Source organism: Mytilus galloprovincialis, chromosome 9 (genome assembly GCF_965363235.1).
Source record: "Mytilus galloprovincialis chromosome 9, xbMytGall1.hap1.1, whole genome shotgun sequence".
Lineage (NCBI taxonomy): Eukaryota > Metazoa > Mollusca > Bivalvia > Mytilida > Mytilidae > Mytilus > Mytilus galloprovincialis.
Genome location: NC_134846.1, coordinates 65952032 through 65969198, shown reverse-complemented (window position 1 = coordinate 65969198; position 17167 = coordinate 65952032). Strand labels below are relative to the sequence as shown.

The following is a 17167-nucleotide window of genomic DNA, read 5'->3' as shown; positions in this document are numbered from 1 at the left end:
ACTTAATATCTAAGCAAATTTATGACCAAGTGGAACAGTGGACCCTTAGTCAATTTCTCAATAATTTCTCAATTTATCAATGGAAAATATGAGAAAATGTATTTGATTAATCAAAAACCAAGGATTATTTGTACTAGATGTTTTCATGGCATAGAACTTAGTTATTGTTTGTTCTGTACATTTGCAGATCCGAAAATCATATTAGAATTGACTAAGTTCAATGTATTTTAAGAAAAAGGTTAGAAAAGTCGTTTTACGTCCTTATTACTCGTATCGTTACGCGTTGGATCAGTATAGTTTAAATATTAAAGCACCATGTCCATTGTTTCATACCAGCATTTACCCATTTTTGTGTTGTCTGTCTGTAGTGTATGTTTAAACAGTTTTGTCTGCTGGATCTTAATTTTGTCAAATTAACCTATTATGTTTGTTTGTGTTGCTAACCCAATTTTGTTTATTTAATGGAACAATGAACAACTCACATACAAGTGGAAGGTTCAGCTAGTTAAAAAAAAAAAAACAGGATTTAACCACAATTTTGTTTGGAAATAACTGTCCAAGTCATGAATTCGGCACTTGTTTTCAAATGTTCATTTGATTGATAGAGTTTGATTTTGTCATCACGTTTTTAATTTGCCTGAGGGTTCAGTATTTTTGTCACACTTTTTTTTACATATGTTACGTCACTTGCATAATACATATACATGAATGGAAAATGTGTGATAACATTAATAAGACAGGCAACATTTAAAGATATTTTAAAGGAACAGATTGAATAGAATTGTCTTTTCGGAAGATATCGTAGTTTAAATCAAAACATGAATGAGCAGATATAATGAGCACTGGAAGATTGGCCGTTGTGTCAAGTTTCAAGTTTTCCTTAAATGCATTAATTCAAAGAACAAAGCGTTTAAGAAGCAAGACGTTTTACAGAGAACTTGTCGTATACTATGTGTTGAACAGTAACCGATCGAGCTGAAAGAAGTGACCATACTATCTTCTCCATCAGCCTTATAGTCCTTCATTATAACAAAAAGATTCGTAAAATTAGAACACAATACGATTGAAAACTTCGATAGAATCGATTTACCATCTATAAAGTTTTCTATCAAATGACAATATAAAACACGTTTATATAGCTTCTCTTGTATAGAGGTAAAATCAACTTATAGGTGAATAAACTTGAATTCGTATAGTGACATCTTCAACATAAGTTGAAAGAAACCTAGAGTTTTTGAAATGCTAACATCATAAAGATACACTAGAGACAAGTAACGAATTATGAATTCTAAAGAAACAACTGGAGATCTGAAATCAACATTAGATTCAGTGAGGCGCCAAAGACAAAAAAGTAACAATCACTGACAAGTTTGGGCATTCAATTTACCATGACTTGAGATAAACTTATTTATTGGTACGCAGCCTTCGCCCTATTAGAAAAAAAATCTTGTTTGTCATTATCTTAATTTTGAATTGAATGATGTGAAAAACATTGAATTTAGCATTGAGTAAATTGTTTTAAAAAAATGTACGAGCCATTGGTTATGTGTATTCAATTGTCTGAAATTAATGAATATATAGAATAAATGCAGAGATAGGAGAGTTGAACTCTTTATGGGACATAAACCAAATGTAACAAATGTTCAAAATGTATATATATAGAGTAAAGAAAACAATTGGTAGTAATTAGAGTTCATCAATATATGTAAAAGGTTAATATACTTAACAGAGTAAAGAGTTAATATACAAATAGAGTACAGAAAACAATTGGTAGTAATTAGAGTTCATAAATTTGTGTAAAAGGTAATATACTAAAGGTAGTTCAAATGTCACAGTTGCGTTCACACGGATATCATCACACACAATGCCTGCATCACACGTCACGCAGATCCAACTGTACCGAACAACTGTATGATGGCAATAGCTAAATTTCTGACGTTTTTATTAGTAATGGCAATATTTTGTATACCGCTGTTCAATAGTCATAACACAGTTAGGAGTTTAGTTTCGCATTTTGGCCCCTGTGGATTTTTCAAATAGGAATTTTAGTGTGAATTCACATTACTATAAGACGTGTCACGGTACTTTTCTATCCCAAATTCATGTATTTGGTTTTGATGTTATATTGGTTATTCTCGTCGGATTTTGTCTAATGTTTAGTCCGTTGCTGTGTGTGTTACATTTTAATGTTGTGTCGTTGTTCTCCTCTAATATTTAATGCGTTTCCCTCAGTTTTAGTTTGTTACCCCGATTTTGTTTTTTGTCCATAAATTTATGAGTTTTGAACAGCGGTATACTACTGTTGCCTTTATTGTGTAATAAAATTCATTTTTAGACAGCTGAGTGCTAATTTAGCCTTCGGGGATGGTTTATAAGAGTACCAAGATTATTTTTTACATGTTTTATGAGCTGTTTTCTGTTTGACAATCCGTATTTTCATAGCTATACCGGCCATTGGTCCAGAAATTAATGTAATGTTTACAAACACTTTTTTTACACGAAGTTTTTGACGCAATTTTACAAAAAATGAGACGAAAGACATATGATTTTCATTGGATTTGCTGAATGATATATGTACACAGTTTCAGAAAAGGTATTACTTCAAGCGATTGAAATTCTACTTTTAGCCAAATTTTGGGGAATTATGTGACATCTTCCCCCCCCCCCCCTTTTTGCAATATTTTATAACAAATAAATTCAGATTGTTGCCATGGATACACCCAAAAGAAATTATATTTTACCATTTTATATACTGGATATAAAATCTATGGAAGATTCTGATTACATACATATGCCCATATATGACACAAACAGTAAGCTTGATATTGAAAGAAAGCAATGAAAAGGGGATGGTAAAATTTATAAGGGCAAATTTTAATATTTTTCCTAACTGTTTATTGCTACCTAATTCCATTAAACAAAACCGGTTAAGAAATTAAAATAGAGGGAACACATCAACTATAAGAGCAATTTAATGGAACAACAAAAACACTGAAATACTACAAAAGCAAACTCCAAAATAAATAGAAATGGACTATATATAGTCCCAGTCGATCTTCCTTATATTCCTGCAATAGTTAACATAAGCTGTATTTGCCAAAACATTTGCGAATTTTGATTCCTCAAAAGTCTTCACCTTCGTACTTTACAGCCTTTAATTTTTTATTTTTTTTTTATTTCCGCGTCTCTAATTAGTCTTTTGTAGACGAATTGCGCGTCTGGCGTACACACTTTTGAGCCTGGTATATATCATTTGATTACAAACACAATAGACAAAAGAAATAAAAAGAATGAAAAACATTCCACAATACAGAGCATAGGAAAATTAAGATTGGGCCATAGAACTTCCAACTGTGCTGAAGTTTTCCAAAATCATTAGAATCAACGAAAGCATCTTCTATCAATCTGATTTGAAACTCCCTTGCATAACAGTATCTTTTATTAACATGGAGAGAAACCGTTACCTGTGACATAATCTGACACAGACAACAAAGAAAAGCGGAAGGACCGTGTTCGGGACGTCGGGATTTGGTCTTTATGTATTAGATAATACGGGATTGGGGCTTTATTTTCGCGAGAATTAGGAATTTACATATTTCGGGACACCAGAATTAATGATCAATTTTCAAAATCCGGGAAAAAATGCCTAATTTTTTTAATTTTTTTTTTTTGAAAACTTGGGATGACACCCCCTTCTACCACCCCTCAACTATGGGTAGGTTGCCAACATATGACTGTAAACATCATCTTTTTGATAACCATCAAATAAAATTTTATTACTACCACTGGGTCGATGCCTCTGCTGGTGGACTATTAGTCCCCGAGGGTATCACCAGCCCAGTAGCCAGTACCTCGGTACTGGCATGAAAATACGGATTTTTTGTGTTATTAAAATTTGCTGTTACAAAATGATAGAAAATATTATAAATTAAGGAATGTATCTCCCTCATGCAAAGCTCTGATTCCTTTCACGGATTTTGCTATATTTTTTGGACCTTTTGGATTATAGCTCTTCATTTTTTATATAAGCTTTGGATTTCAAGAGCATCACTGAAGAGACATGTATAGTCGAAATGCGCATCTGGTGCAAGGAAATTGGTACCGTTAATTTTATTAAAACTAACTTTAGAATGTGAGTCAGAAATATCTAAGAAAATAAACACAGAGAGCAACAAAAATCTTTATAGTCAAAGGACTATGTAAACATGATGCATGAATTTAAATTCAGACAAAAACCAAACATGCGATGTCATCCATTATCATATCAATAAAGCATAGTGTCTGATTGTGTCTAATTTTGTTGGAGATACTTCAATGGGAAAAAAGCCATTAAATTTTCTGATAAAGCATAGAATGAGAATGCAGTAATGATTCTTGTAGATAAAAACTAGCTAATTCAAATAGGATTCTCATGAGACCGGTAGCAAACAGGCTAATTGGTTAATAATTCTTCATTTAAATATTTTCCTTGTCACCTTAGAGACAAAACTGTATTAATTACATTTACCATGTTCATACAAATAAATCATCATGGAATATTTACTTTCTGCAAAGATTTTAAGCTACGTCAAATAGATTTATAATTGCTCACTGAAATATCATATAGGATATTAATTTCTATATAAAAGATAGAACACCCTGAAAGTTATTTATTATTCATTATATTTCTAAAACATTTAAATTTGTTTCAACTATAAATGGTACTTTGTTTGTTTTTGTGGTAAAGCCGAGATCAAAAGGTATTTCAACTTTCAATCAATATAAACCATTGGTAAAAACTGTTACAAATATTCTTTTTATTCAATGTTAACTAGTTCAGTATGACTAACTGTTCCCAGAAAGTTTTGAATATCTTGTGGAAGCATGATTTATGACTTTACTTTGAAATCTTATTATTCTACTTGATCTCAGAATCTATTGTTCGTTTATTATAAAGGAACACTATAGATTTCAGATTTATCAAATACGGTCGACTATATATGGAATTATATTTCAATCAGTTCACTCAACTTTGGGTGTAATTTTGTCAGTTTTAATCTAATTGGTAGATATATCTTGAAAAATATCAAAGGGTAGAGTATACAACATTCACCTTTTACTAGCTTGAAACTTCTATGGCAAAAACAACTGTAAATGTGATTATTTAAAATAGAAATATTAAGTTTCGTTGAAAAAACATAGTGACAATGTTAATTATTTCCAATTTTAGTAACCATGATCACGTTACCTTTTCATCAAATGTTAACTACCGAATAAAACATCACTGGGTGTGTGGTGCCACATATGAAGCAGGATGTGCTTACTTTTCCAGAATACCTGAGATAACCCCCGGTTTGTATTGCTCAGTCTTTAGTTGTCTATGTTGTGTAGTGTATATTGTTGTTTGATTGGTTGGGTTTTTTTTGCCATGACATTGTCAGTTCTTTTTCGACCAATGAGAATGTCCCTTTGGTATCTCTCTAATCTCTTTTGTTTTCTGATCAATTCTTTTATCCATGACATGAATTCGTTATTTAATTCCAATTATTTTGAATCGTATGTTTATTTGTATCGGGACATATTCTGATGATTTGGGTAGATAAAACATCTTAGACAATTCATTTGTTTTTATTTGATTATTTTTGTCCTTTTTTAATATTAATGATTATATAGAAGTTTCAATCACAAAATGTTGTCTTCAAAATTGAAGATCAATTGTAGATTAATATGAATTAAACATTAGAAATATCATAAGTGGGTCACTAAAATAGAAAAATAATCTAATTACTTTACAAAAGAAAATAAAATTGTGTTGCATTAATCTTCTTAAAAAAGATTAAAACATTAATTGCAACTTAACAAAAATCAACGTTTAAAATGCTGTTACCTTTGTTGAACATGAACGTCCTCACTTATGTTGATCAAATATAATAAAGAAGAAATCAGTTGGTATGTCCGTTATCGATACAAACAATGCATTGTTCTTTACTGATTATAGTTTCTTAACTTCTTAATAGGATAACTTTTATCAATCGAATGACGTCAAAAGATTGTTCAGCAAAAATAAAAGGTACTACCTTGAATGAAAATAGATATTTCTATTCATTTTTGAAGACGGATAGGATAGTTATGGTTAAATAATTGGATCGACTTCAAAATTGCATTATAATATAAAGAAAAGTTAAATGATTTTGTATTCTTAGATTTATGCTTATAAACCATTGTCCATCATATTAGCATAATTCATTTAGCCCAATCAAGACCAGGGATCAGTGTTATGCATGCAGATATATTCCTTATTTTAAGAAGTTACTGAGCTATTGAACTGATGATACTCTCTGAGACTCACAGTGGATCAGCAGAGGTATCTATCCAGTGGTAGTAATAATATTAACGGTACCTATTTTACTCAATAAGATTGAGAATAAAATGGTGAATGTGTCAAAAAGACAACAATCCAGCCAAAGAGCAGAAAACAGCCGAAGGCCACCAATTTTCGTCAACACAGCGAGAAAATCCCGTACCCGGAGGCGAGCTTCAGCTGGCTCCATAGGTTCAATAAAAATGAACGTCACACTAAACTCCAAAACATATCTATAAACTGATATTAAAAAACATACAAGACTCTGACTTGGAAAAGGTACCAAAATAAGAAGGGCTAATAAAACATGTGAGCTATCAACCCTCCTCTTATACCTCTTGCCAATGTGAAGAAGATATAGATTTCGATTTTTCAAAGAGATCATGACATGAATAAGCGAGTTACGGTATATGCGACTTTTAATCAGATTGCTATTCGGGCCACGCTATTTGAACATTGAATACATGATACAAAATTTGGAGAGCTGATATAACCGAAAAGGGTCAAAAGGTAAAGTCAACACCGGATAAAGAATCGTAAATAAATATAAACGCAGTGATGCGAGAGGTCAAATTATTTGAAAATCAAATACTTAATACAAAGTTTGAAAAACTGATATAAAAAAGACCAAAAGTGTAGCAACGTGGACAATGAATGAGAGATATGCACGCGAGTGTATACGTCCCTTGAATAATGTAAAATTCGAATGACATTGAAAATGTTTTAAATTGTAAAGAGGATCGTAGGTCCTTATCCTTAAAAAACCCTCTCAATCACAGAAATTAATTCTACATCTTTGAAGGATGTTTCTCCTAGTAATACGTTGGAAAAGGGATGGGTCGTGTTCAAGATTGCACTCACTGACCGCCATCTCCAAGGATTCCAATGTCGCTATTCTTGGGACTCAAAATCAAAGCTGAATGTTTGCTTTAAGCATTTGTATTACGTAAATCTGATGTAATAAATGTGTTTTATTCGTTCCAAAGTTAATATTGCAAAATTCTTTGAATACTAGAAGTTGTTTCATGTTTAAGAACCCTTTTCTTTTGACAGAATATGATCACAAGATGCCATAAAACAATTCAAGAATTACAAATTTCGTTTCATCACTTTTGGCATTTAGCTGAAATGGAAGAAATCAATTACTTTTAAATTAATGTTAGCCAGACAGGAAAAATGCCTATCAATAAGTTACAACAAATGATATATCGATGCAAATCTCGAGTGTACATGGAGAGGGTTTAAAGTATAAATTTCAATTTTTCATTATCTTGAACGAAAAGTGATCGAAAATATAGATAAAAAAAACACTTAATAAGTTATCATCTGTAATTCAAGATGGATGACACATCGTCCAAGATAAGCTGTTGTTACCTTTATGCACCAATCGACTTCACCGGAAGTCAAGATAGCTATCCAGCGTTCTCCCTTAAAAATGTTAAATAGGCCAACGGGTTAAGATCGACTGAAACATAAACGAATTTGAAACTTCCTATATATAATCTTCAAAATAGAATATTTATTTTCCCGCCTTTATACTATATTTAATTCCAAATTGATACTTACGATTTGAAGTTTCAAATATAGAGAGTTAACGACATGAACGTATTCTTTAAATTTCAAAAACTAACCTGTTAATGGTGGTAAATTTGGAAGCCTTATTGAAAAAGCAGTTTCCAGGACTCGTTCAGCGTTTTCAGATGATGTGCTATTAAATGAGTGCCCTTATTTCCATTTTACCAACAAATCTAAATTAATTTGCTTATGTACTACATAGCATGGAATTTTGTCAAGAAATCTTATAATTGTTGGGGAGATTACGTCATTTGATTGTGTAACACGGACGCTTAGAAGACGGATATGAGAGATCTCAACACTTATTTCTGGAAAATGCACCAATGGAATAGTTGATGAAATTGATATTTAATCAAAATTACGTAACAATTGCATTATCTGATTTATACGGAAACGAGCCTCTTTTTTTACATTTTTCTACATTAATTGGTAATGGTTTTGTTTAATAATTAATTATCAAACATCATAGCAACGCAATACTGGGATATAAAAACTAGAATGCTGTTTCGTGCAAGGAGAAGAAGATAATGCAATGCACGAACTTTCAATCGTTGATTATTTATTTCCTGATTTTTCAATCGTCTAACCCTTTAACAGAAATTGATTGTGATATAATTTAGAACTTGTCCTAAGAAAAAGTCTTTAGAACAAAATCCTTAGTCAAACTTCTTAGAAAAACAAATATAATAGTTCAATGACCATCTTCATACTATTATCATTGGGCCACTTACAAGTTCCATTTCAAAAGCCATTTTTTCAAATAATTGAATATTTTTGATGTTCTTGAAAACTGTTATCCATCGGAAATAGTTTAGCATAAAATTTAGAATAGAAATGGGGAATGTGTCAAAGAGACAACAACCCGACCATAGAACAGACAACAGCAGAAGGTCACCAACAGGTCTTCAATGCAGCGAGAAATTCCCGCACCCGGAGGCGTCCTTCAACTTATTCCACAGATGTTGTTATTTTACATCTATAAACCTGTCTTATATTTTCTTTCAATGGGGGTACCGCTTATATGCTTTTTGTAAAAACAATATTTCTAAGGAGCATAACTCCTACAAAATGGCAATCAGCACTGTTATTCTAATTCGATTGTTCATATACTTTTCCCATCAAAATATGTCAAGAACTGAATGGGTGAGAGAGCATATGTTTTTTAAAACTTTATTTTTACACGATTATACCTCCAAGGGGCATGACCCCGATTAAAATTTCCGATTCAGTCACTGGTTTAAAATTTATCAAGATATGTGTGATACAAATCTCTTTTATAATTTATATCTGTATACAATTCATTGAGAACTGAAAGGGAGAAAGAACTTTAAGTATTACGAACTCAATACATGTATATATGCCCCAGTTCTGCTTGCAGCAGATGTAAAAAGGAGCACAGCAAGTAAGTTATACTTAATTCTGGTATATTTAATCTTAAAAATCTGGTTAATGTTTTAAAATTAGAGAGACCAGTCTTAGAAATGTAGTTAGTGTTTTAAAATTAGAGAGAAAGAAATACCAGAACGACATTTTTTCTCGGAATACGTTTCAAAATCCATAGCAAAACACACCACCGAAACATGAAACCGTAAATAAGTCGTCAGTCATCTTAGAGATGCTCGACATGTATTGATTATTCAATTTATGTTCGTAAGCGCAAATTTTCGGCAGTGATGGTTGCTATCTACTTTCATATGTCCTCCCCTCTTTGGGTTAGTACTTTTTGAAACACCAATATGAAGTCCAAATAATGTCTGGTGTTACCACTAAGTAATGTAGTTTGTTCTGAATAATCTTTCATTTCAGACGTGGTTTAAAACAAATGTGGCAAATTAGCTTATTGATGTGGGGAACAAATTTCAAATGGAAGGCTTAGGCATTTTTCATATAGTCACAAACACACTGACCAAATATCTTTTTTAATCTGCACGTGGTTTCGTCTTTAATTTTCTATGATGATATGTGAAGTGAGACCCCCCAAAAAATGAACAAACGCAAAAGAATTAAGCAGTTTTATAAATATTCTGAGCATTATCTATAGTATTGCATTCCCTTACTAACGTTTAATAACAAAACATCACATTTAAGTTACCACTTACCTGCAAAATAATGATATAGAATAATTTTACAATAATCTCAGCACTGAACTTCTAGAATTATTCTGCATTAAATCTTACTTCCCATCTGAAATGAAAATGTTTATTTAGTTGAATCAATCCTAAATTCGTTCATTGATTATTCAAATATAACCTGGTTTAAAGTATCCTAAATAATTCAAATCTAATTGATAAATGTTCTGTTCCAGGCAAAATCATTTTATATATATATATAAACAAAAGGCATGGTGCCGATAATCCAACAATTATAGTTAAATAGCACTACCGTGTTCATTGGCAATGATTACTGGTAATCGATGACTTCAACACGTACATTTTAGATTTTCTTGGATCGGATATTTTTGGATACGGATGAATACCTTTATGTAAAATGCTTATTGATGGTGCTGTTGTTCCATGCTTCTAGATAAATCTTTATTCATTTTTATATTTAATTTTATATTGATTTATAGAATTTTCCTTGGTCACTTAACGTTCTTGTGTTCATTCCCATTTGGTGTTGTTGTTATTATTTTTTTTTTATCTGTTTAACGAGTTATTCAAATAAATATACTGTTGATCATTCTACATTATTAATTACTTCTGGAATGCGAAACCATCATTTAAATGTTTGCAATCTATAGTTGACAAAACATTAAAAATAAAAAGCATGTTGCTAGTTAGCAACATAACAAAACAAAGACAAAACAGTTTATCGATGCGAGTAACTCAAGGATTGAAACCGGCGGTAAATTATACTGAAATAAAACATCGGGTTTAAAAGTATAAATATTTAATTGACTATTTGACATTAATCAAAACAAAATAAAAGATCAATATTTGAAGATTGGTGTATTGTTTCTGATTATTTATTTGCTTTCAAACAGTTGTTTAAAAGACTGACGTCTAATATTGATAGCGGAAAAATATAGATGAGTCGGTTAGCAAATACATAATTAATGCTTTTCCAAAAACAAAATGCATAGGTGTACAATATAAAGACTATGTATTATAACTTAGATGAGGAAAAGGTTATTTATCACACCCATTAGTGAACTTCGGCTGTTATCTGCACTTTGGTCGGGTTGTCTCTTTGATACATTCCCCATTTCCATTCTCAATTTAATTAGTCTTCAAAAAAAGAAATTAATTTTATAAATTTGGTTCGTTCGACGCATCTTTTCTGTTCTTAATTTTCATCGCAGAGAACTCTCAATCCACAGAATTGTGAAAGCCAAAGATGTGTAAAGTTGCATATGCGAAGACCGATATTATTTTAAAATAGCCTAAAAAAAAGTTATTGCAAAGTTCATATAAAATCAACTTTTGACTGAGGTTGTTGCTGAAAAATTTCAAAATTGAATCAAGAAAAGTATGTTTAAAACTATGTCAGTAACGCATCTCCAAGCAGCTGCTTTAACCCACTATCTTAACTGGTTTGAAGTTAAACTGCATTCCAACAAGAGGTTCAAAATTTGACAATGAATTCGGTTTAATTCGCCTGACATCGTTCGACCGAACTAGCAGTTTATGCTTATGTTTAATTGTATTTTATATCAAACTTTTAACATACAAACATTGCCGTCTTTGTCTTCCATTATAGCATACTATATACGGTATTGGTTTTGCTCATTGTTGAAGATCATATTGTGACTTGAAATTGTTTGTATCCTTGTCTCTTGTCTTCAGTCGATAATTGTCTTATGGGCTATCATACCATATTTTCTTGTTTTCATGCAGTAAAAATCACATAAACACAAAGTGGTTTGAATAACTCTATCAATGAACTATTCAGTTTGTCGTCGAGCATGAATGATTGAAAACATTATCGTTACATCAGGCGGGAATGTTTTACGTGAAATGTGTTGGTTGATAAATGTCCAGTGGCAAGTATTACATGCATTTTCAGGACGATACGCGAATATGTGAGTATGATTTATAGGTGATGCGGATGTATGAACTATGACGAAATGTTTAACCCTGTTATGCATTGTAGCAATTTATGAATTGTTTAAGTACACTGAAACAGAGACGTATTTATGTCTCTGACTGAAACTATTAAAAAAAGTTTTTTATTATCTTAGTTCATTGTTACAAGGCTAGATAAACGACTAACATTGGACTGTTTACCGGTGAAGAACTTTATAAGGTTGAAACAATCGTTCCATTACAACAACCTAAGTATATATAAGTATAAACATGTTTGTTATTGTACATGAAATTTAATTTCTGGACAAATCTTTTTGTCAGCAAACAATTTGTCGCGATTGTTAACCTTATTTTTAGCCGGCAGTGATTTGAGCAACTTGTTACAATAATTATTGCAATATTGTTTCATTTAGGTTCTTCTGATAATATACCGACGAATATTAAATTGGAGTTGACTTACATAAACACAAAAGATGTTTTTATTATGTATCATTCTTATTTCATGGTACACTTGTTTTTTTATTAACTATATTTTTTACAGCATTTAACTATATCTTTTTTTACAGCATAAGTGCATTTCTGATAACATTCTTCTGTACACCTTTTGCTATTCTACTCATCACTAGTAAAACAGAAGGGTGGTGACATAAACAAATGTTAATACTCGTTCCGATTTAGAGTTTGACGTTTGTTCTAGTCTTTTATATATTGATTTTTGTATCGTTGGTCTGTAAAATTGAGAATGGAAATGGGGTTGTATCAAAAAGACAGCAACCCGACAAAAGAGCAGAAAACAGCCACTAATGGGTCTTCAACACAGCGAGAAAATATCACACCAAAAGGCGGGCTTCAGCTGGCCCCTAAACATAAGTGTGTACTTGTCCATTAAAAATTGACATCACACTAATCTCAGAAACATAAACATATACATGTAATCAATTTACAGTTTTACAAAATGTCCTTTCATGCAGGTTCAACCATTTCGCATATAAGAATCACGTCATGCAGAAATTTACCTTATGTGTTCTTTTCCTACTTTTGATTTTATGCTGCTACCCAAAAGCAAAGTCGAGGAACCTATTTAATTAAGCAGAAGCATTGGTAATCCACGCAGTTAACGTCTCATCCATGACTGTCTTAAATTTTTGAACCAAATATTGAATAAACGACACCGATCACTTTTGCGTGGGTCATAGTTTAACGTAGAAACATTGTCAGAAAACACTGTCAAACATCCACCCATACTATCCACACTAATCTGTGTCCACACTAAGCTTGATTTGTTACAAGAAATACTTGCAGCTTTTGCTAGAAATGTATATTCATAAAGAGTTTTTTTGTGTGTGTGTTTTCTATTTTTCTTTATATAATTTCATTCATTATGTGTTCATATCACATTTATAGCAGAAGAAATAAAGCGAAAGTTACCGTTTTTATAATATTATAGTTTCATCATGTTGTATTTAAAAAAATCTTAATGTCATTTTTTTCCTTTAAAACATAATCCGATTAACTTTAATATCATGTTTCAATCTATTACATTTACAAAATGAAATTAACAGTTGATTGTTATATTTTTATTGCTTAATTTACTTTTGTTAAAATTATATAATTACACTATTTTTGATTTCCTACACACTTGCTTGTATGACAAGATCGATATAGGGGAACATGTATCGACGAGTGCCAGTTATATGAAAACTTAGAAACGAGCTGTATTTTTAACACTTAATTTTGATTAAACATGGTCTTTCACTAATTAGGGTCAAGTGTTCGTTATTCCAATCAGTGTCAAGATTTCAAGAATTTATTCAAAACCTCATACACGTGTCACTGTTAGTGTTGGTAAGAATTAGGACATACTATTAATTATATTTCCAGGTCAAAAGTGTGCAAAAGACTGCAAATTGTTTCAGATGCTAGTAGAATTAATAAAAAGTAAACGTCCTTTTTATAACAACACTGTTTCGAAGCAACAGTTATTCGCTTTTATCGTGTTTCTCATGATTATATTTAAATTGGCGAAATGATTTATAATTTGTATTCAAACATTTCCATTTGTGTTGATTTTGTACTGTAAGATAATGTCCTGTCAGAATATAATCAAGTTAGACTTAAGTTTTGGAATACTTTATTTTACTTAATTGATTAAAAATCTGTACATTATAGAGGCAGTTATTTTAGAAAAACATAACTTATAATTATTTCAATGACACAAATATGATCATACTTGCAGATCTATAGATTTTACCAACTTGTGACGTTGTCTCCTCGTTGATAAAATGATGACTATTGAAATTGAGTATGAATAAAGTTAACGCTTGCTGAAAAATTACGTATGTGATTTTGAAAAGTAGAAAGCTGAAAAAAATGAACGCAGATGAAAGTGATACTTATGTGGTAAGATCATCGAAGTAGTTTGCTGACGGTAGTTATGAAATAATAAATAGCCAACTCACCTAAAACAAAGATAGAAAATAGAATAACAAAAATACTGAACTCCGAGGAAAATTCAAAACGGAAATTCCCTTATCAAATGGCAAAATTAAAAGCTCAAACACATCAAACGAATGAGACAATTATCTTCGAACGTCGTTTGATCACACATCCTTAGTGATGAGTCAAATATTTATATCATATGACAACTTTGCAACTAGCTATGCAAGCTGCACATTGTTTTATTTTTGTCTTCCTTTGTAAATTATGGATTGCAAAATAGATATTTGTCATAGATCATTTAGCTTAAAGAAAATACGTAGGTTATATAATTAGCTTCCACAAATGAACTTTATGTTTCATAGTATGTTTTCTGAAGAGTTATAGAGTTCTTACATACTATACATCCAGCTGAAGACAACTTAATAATTCAACGTGGCCTACAAAAATTTGACCCTGAACTTAAATGGACAGTTTATTACCAGAAATTCAGTCATCTTAAAAAATTATGAAAAATATCTGCTTACCTTTACTAAAAAGATTTGAATACCAGACCGTCCAAATACATTCCGACTCAAAAACTTTGGATAAACAATGGTTTAATGCCTAAAAATATACACAACCAATTCTAATCAAGTAATAAAAGCCTATATGGAATTAAAAATATAAACATCTTACACGGTAAATACACAGGTTTAATCCTTTATAAGTCCATACTGGGATTTTTATTATTCACACTTTCACCGCCTTAATTGACATTAAAAGAAATGTACAAATTGGCTTCACAAATTGAATTACCAAAACCAACACAGTACCGGTATTTATTTTACTATGTTGAGTATATTCTTCAATGATAACATTTTTTTTCAAAAGTCTTCTCTGTTTGTAATGTTTGCCAAATTTTGTAAAACTCACCGCTATCAAGATTTGAAGATTTGAGGGTTAAACTTTTGATCATTTAGTTTGTTTAGATGGAAGGAAATCTGTGTACGTGGTAACTTTGTCAATACAATGTTCCATCGACTAAAATTCATTCCGACAGCAGTCTCATCGCTTAAAGTTCTTTTCGACAGCAGTCTAATCGCTTAAAGTTCTTTTCGACAACAGTCTCATCGACATAAGTTCATTCCGACAGCAGTCTCATCAACTAAAGTTCATTCCGACAGCAGTCTCATCGACTAAAGTTCATTCCGACAGCAGTCTCTTCGACTAAAGTTCATTCCGACAGCAGTCTCTTCGACTAAAGTTCTTTTCGACAGCAGTCTAATCGCTTAAAGTTCTTTTCGACAACAGTCTCATCGACATAAGTTCATTCCGACAGCAGTCTCATCAACTAAAGTTCATTCCGACAGCAGTCTCATCGACTAAAGTTCATTCCGACAGCAGTCTCTTCGACTAAAGTTCATTCCGACAGCAGTCTCTTCGACTAAAGGTCATCCCGACAGCAGTCTTATAGACTTAAGTTCATTCCGACAGCAGTCTCTTCGACTAAAGTTCATTCCAACAGCATTCCAACAACAGTCACACCATCTTATTTCATTCTTACAGTAGTCACACCAATTAAGTTAATTTTAACGGCATTCACACCAACTTAATTCATTCTAACAGCATTCATACTATTTAGTTCATTTTACAAGCATTCACACCAACTTAAATCATTCTTACAACATTCACACCATCTTAGTTCATTCTAACAACAGTCAAAACAACTAAGTCCATTTTAACATCAGTCAAACCAACTTAGTTTTTTCTAACAACAGTTAGACCAGACCAACTTAGCTCATTCGAACAGTTAGACCAGACCAACTTAGTTCACTCTAACAGCATACGCACCAACTTAGTTCATTCTAACAACAGTCAGACCAACTTAGTACATTACAAAAGCATTCACATCGAGTTGTCTATTATGACAGCAGTCACACCAATTTATTTAATTCTAACAGCATTCACATCAAATTGTTCATTCTAACAGCAGTCACACTAACTTAGTTCATTCCAACAGCAGTCAGCCGAACTAAGTTGTTTACTATCAAGCTAATGATTAGCGCTTTTCTTACTGTTCTGCGTTTCAAAGTCACAACTTTTGTTATTAATTTGTAAATATACTCCTCTTTGTCATATTGTGAAGATTTGTGATTTGAGTCGATACAGAAAGCGGCTGCTTGCCCCGGTTTGAACCAAATTATCTTTAAGTTGATAAATTTTTGTATTCTATTGATATTTCAAATTTTATAGTGTAGTTTTATTAAGTAAAACAATAATCATAATGGTATTTAATGTATTTAAAGAGTTTTTAAAGTTTAATAGTGGCAAGCAAATGAAACAACACTTTATAATCTCCATGTGTTCTAATCGATTTTATAGATCTATTGTCATTGGGAACGCTCAAAGCCGAATACATTTTATTCTAAAGACAAGGATGTAGAAGAAAGCCAAACAGTTGAAGAGTTATATGACAAAAAAAAAAAGACCCAAATAGCAGCAAAAATCATTTAAGATCAGATTTGCCTGATGGAGATGAAACAGTTACGTAACGGATGACAATGAAAGTTGTCCGTTGACAAATTGGTATCCGTTGGGAGTCCGTTGATGTACTGACCAAAAAAACGGACGCGTAACGAATGCATAACGGACACACCGGATATGCAACGTACGAAAAACGGTACGTACCGGAATGAACGGATGTCGAACGTACACCCAACGGACGAGTACCGCATAAAACGGACACTTAACGGAAGCGTACCGGATAAAACGGACGAACAAGATATACGGAAAATTGTAAGGCGACAAT

At 31.8% G+C, this 17167-nt stretch overlaps 1 protein-coding gene across 7 annotated transcripts in view; it reads right to left on the bottom strand.

The window, feature by feature from the left end:
* The window catches only part of LOC143045682 (sodium/calcium exchanger 3-like), a 58041-nt gene that overhangs the window by 26843 nt on the left and 14031 nt on the right, over nucleotides 1-17167 (bottom strand). For 4 of the 7 annotated variants that reach the window (XM_076218361.1, XM_076218367.1, XM_076218366.1 and 1 more), the window contains exons 1-2: nucleotides 14904-15026; nucleotides 10015-10099 (exon numbers count right to left, since the gene is read on the bottom strand). The gene's annotated coding sequence lies outside the window, so the exon portion shown is untranslated. Of the gene's footprint in view, nucleotides 1-5866; nucleotides 5884-10014; nucleotides 10100-12956; nucleotides 13087-14903; nucleotides 15027-17167 lie in introns of those variants that run through there. The other 3 variants (XM_076218363.1, XM_076218364.1, XM_076218365.1) reach the window with 3 other exon arrangements.